A 4,719-nucleotide genomic window follows, 5' to 3' on the forward strand; every position below is an offset into this window, starting at 1 on the left:
TTCTTGTCATCAGATCGCACACATTGGAGTAAAAACAAAAATTTCTTGTGACTTAGACATGCTCTTAGAACTCCCATCTGAGTTCCAGTCCCATCTGACTTCCATAGTTCGAGTGCATTAGTGAGCTGTCTTTCCTTTATTCCAATCAGATATAAACTTCTGAATCAAGCAAGAATTTTGGTTCGTGTTGTCACCTTTGTATCTCTATAACGAGAGTACTGTGATGATTCACTTTATATATTTATATATATATATATATATATATATATATATATATATATATATATATATATATATATATATATATATATATATATATATATATATATATATATAGAGAGAGAGAGAGAGAGAGAGAGAGAGAGAGAGAGAGAGATTTGTATGAGTGACAATATTATCTATCATACTGTTGTCTATTATTTTATGAAAAGCAGAAATTCCATTACTCAGGTCATCTGCACTGCTTTCTAGGGCCAGGAAGCACTTTCACTATATTCTTATTTCTAAGTTTACTCTGGTTGAAATATTCAGTTTTTCTCTACTTTGTAACATTACCTCTTCCAATAAAAAATTCAACATTTCGATTTTCTCTCAAATCACTATTGTCACCTTCAGTAACAGACAGTATGTCTTGTTCAGAATCACTGCCAAACTCACTTTCTTGAATTACATCTACCTCCTCGAGCGATTCCCCATTGCTACTGCTACACAGTTCATGATCTGATCCATCTGACATATTTTTCAACTCTTGCAGAATTTTGCATATTTCTTCTGGTGTCATTTCCCTGAAAAAGTAACAAGCTATTTAGTGCTTTCAGGCTACTGATCGGGTATAAATATCTGTGCACTTTTGCATGTACATACCAAATATGTATTTATTTACAAGACCAGGTGTATGGGATACTTTGTACACCAGTAGCGTTCTTCCAAAAGATTCACGGAACCACAGGCACCCAGAAAGCGACAGAGTGAATCTAACTACGAAGGTTGACTGAAAAGTAATACCTCCATACTCGTAACTCTTCAACAGTTGGCAGCATTGATTTGTGGCAGCTATTGGCTTGTTCTGTAGCCTCTTCTCTACAGCTCCAGTGGGCGGCAAGTCTTGGCATTGAACAGTTGTGTTGTTATAGTGTAAAGTATGGAATCCTGCGCAGACAGTTGGTCAGTGCGATTTAAGCAATGTCCAATCTTTGAATTCTTGACGGGAGATTCATCAGAGAATGAAAGCAGTTTATGGTGATTGTGTTGATGTGAGTATTGTGAGTCTTCATTCTCGTAACACGAGAGGAGTTCCTGGCTAATTTCAAGTATGTGCGCTTTAATTACAGGAGTCAGCATCCGGGGTACCCATCGTGCACAGATCTTCTGATAGCCAAGCAAAGCAATAATTGGACCGATACGTTCTTGTGAAATGCCGATTGTGTTTGCAGTTTCTCTCTGAGTGATACGACGATCGTTCTGAATCAATCTGTCAGTGTTTTGCTTGTGAAACTCAGTGGTTGCTGTCACAGGACGTCCAACTCTTTGTCACGCAGGTCAGATGTTCCCACCTCAACATCTTTACACTTACTCACACAGTACTCACATCAAAACAATCCCCACAAACTGCTTTCTTTCTCTGATGAATCTCTTTGGGGTGACACCTTCTCCTGTCAAGAATTCCATGACTGCACATTGCTTAAATCGCATTGACCGACCGTCTGCGCAGGGTTCCACACTTTAAACTGTAACAACACAACTGTTCAGTGCTAAGGCTGCCCACTAACTGCAGCTGCAGAGAAGAGGCTACAGAACAAGGCAGTACCTGCCGCATACCAATGCTGCCAACTGTTAAAGAGTTACGAGTATGGAGGCATTACCTATCAGTCAACCTGCATACAATGGTCGGTAGCTGACACAACAATAGAGGAATAGTTAGTGTGCCAGTAATCACTGATAAAAAGCAGTGTTGCCACTAGCAGAAAAATGAACGTGGGGTACTCTATACCCCAGCCCACCTGTTCAAGTGTTAATGATTTCAGATGTACGATTCATACAAAAATATGTGCGAGCTTTCAAAACATACTTTGTGCATTTGGCTTCATTTTATGGACTAAAATAACTAATTACGAAAAATTCTCTATTTTAATAAATAGTGAAATTATCATTCAATAATTGCCATGCAAAATAGCATTAACGATATTCATTTATACAGTGGAATACAGTGAACCAACCACATCCATGTACTCTGGTGGTCACAAGCTGCTGCGCACTACTGCATTTACTAGTTAATATTTTCATAGTGATGCGCAACAGTTGACAGCACTTATGGAAAATGAAAAGGTTGAAAATTCACAAATCTTTGCCTCCAGTTGTAATTGAGAAAAATACTTCCATTGCAATTAAGACACAGTAAAAGTTAATGTATACAATTGTAGCCACAGGGTCTGAAAGGGTTAATGATGTCCAAAATAACACAAGCATATATACCAATGGTACATGCATACAGTATATGAGAAACAAACAAATCAGAATGTTACACCTCATTTTGAAAAATTGTTAGTGGTTTTCTTTTGAGAGAGTGAGTCATCTAGCATTGTCCAGCGAATTTCGGTGATAATGAGAGTTGAGAAGAAATCATCACTCATTTCCATTCTGACGGCTTAGGAGCGTAGAGTATGGACAGGTAACCTTGCGTTGGTAAATGTGCCCATCGCTCTTTGTTATCTTCCTCGTCTTCATCGTGACAAGCCAACAGTTCAGCAGAGGCTAGAACACCATGGATACCGATGTCATCATCAACATGAACAGAATCCTCAAAGAATCACAGCTGGTTGGAAGCTCCCACCATGAGTCTGGCGGGACTACATTCCTTAATTCTCGCGCCTCTGATGGCTGTTTTTTCCGCGCTTTCTCTTTTCAAAACAAATGAGGACTTTCTGAAGGAACTATGCAAGAGTAACAGGGTTGACATTTTGCCAGCCCTTATCAATCATGGTTATAACGGTCAAAACTATCACATTTGCCATCTCGCATTTTTCAGTGCTATCTAGCACCAGTGAAGTGATTTGTCTAAGGTAGGGTGTTTTAAAATATTGTATTATGCCCTGGTACAATGATTGCAATCTTGATGTTTTGGGTGGGACAAAAATCAGTTTTCCCAGTTGTGCAAAAAGAGTAAAATTTTGCGTTTGTTCTTTTTCATAGCCGTTCTTGAGACAGTTATGTTTCACAGACATACATTACACATGTCTGTCTGTACGTGTTCTGTGTCCTGTCGTCATCAACGATCTTTTGTTTCAGTAACGAGTTGTGGGAAACCATTTTCTCCCCTTGAAACAACGTGGCTTCGCAGATTTAACTACTATCAGTAGTTTCAGTGCTTGAGATCCGCAGATGTTGCAAGCTATAAGGACAGTTATTCCGTCTTTGCTCACTTTTCCTCCGTAACGCTTTTCGTCTTTGAATGCCAGGATGCGATCAGGAAGACATTTATAAAATGAAATGAGTAATTTCACCTGTGTTGAATATGTTGGGTGGGACATAGCCATTCAGAAGTAGTTTTACATCACCATTCCATGCAATACTAAGGGAACTGTCCACGCTGGCACAGATTTTTCTTAAAATTTGAGAGCTACCGCTCACTTACGCTAATCCTTCAATCCTAAGAGACTGAACAAGAAACTTAACTTTTTTCGTTCAACATGAAACCACCCATGGGAACGTTCTGTCCTCTAGGCCTACACCGATTTATCCACTTGAGTACGTACTGTTCAACACGGGGAAATTCACGCTGACGTGGATTTTTCTTTCAGTTCCTGATACACTTATAGTTACACGATTATTATTTTTTAAATAATCGACAAGGTAGATGGTAAAATAGCCATGTGTTTTGCAACAATTTTTTTTTAAATTCCACTCTCCACAGCTTCAACAACAAGCTTTTTTTTAAATTACCTTCTTCTTTCTAACGCTCATGACATTTCACACTTTCAGGAAACACGGATTGACTAGAACACAGTGTAAGTGAATAGCATATAGGTCGGAGAAACAAACGACAGATGGTCCTAGCCTGTACGGGAAGTCACAGAAGGAGGAGGACTTCAGTGGAAATATCCCAGAAGCGGACTTCAAACTATAGAGGATGGGAAAGTCCTGCCTTTTGGTGAGGTGCCTTCACCACTACAGCATCAGATTGCCGAGGGGGTCAAAATACATTGATATTTTTCGATTTTTCGAGATTTTTTTCAAGGGAGCAGTAACAAAATTTCAAATTATTGAGAGTTTCCAATTATCGAGTGTCAAATTATCGAGAGTCGATAGTAAATGACAGAAGTAAGTCGTTTCTCTATATGTAATATTCTGTCCCTGGTCGCGCGAGTTTTTTTGACAATTACTAAGATTTAATAATTAAGTTTGATCATCGTTTCCACGCTTGTATACAATAAAAATTTTATATAGCAAATGGTTTACCTTGTTAAACCGTACTGTAATGATACAAACGTCTGGTTTCCGCCGCTCTAAACAAAGCTAATGAGCCAACAATCACGCAGATATTAGTGACAATGCGTGGTCCGCTAATAAATGTCACAGTTTATTTGTGAGATATCGTATGTTACTGTTAAAATATGATCATTAATTTGTACGAATTATAATGAAATCTCGCCTTTAGCAAATCCTATCGACAAAACTTGTCGGCGATTTTTTTCTCTGAGGATGCTGTAGTTGGTAGAGGTT

The sequence above is a fragment of the Schistocerca cancellata genome, chromosome 2, assembly GCF_023864275.1.
Source record: "Schistocerca cancellata isolate TAMUIC-IGC-003103 chromosome 2, iqSchCanc2.1, whole genome shotgun sequence".
In the NCBI taxonomy this organism is placed as follows: Eukaryota; Metazoa; Arthropoda; class Insecta; order Orthoptera; family Acrididae; genus Schistocerca; species Schistocerca cancellata.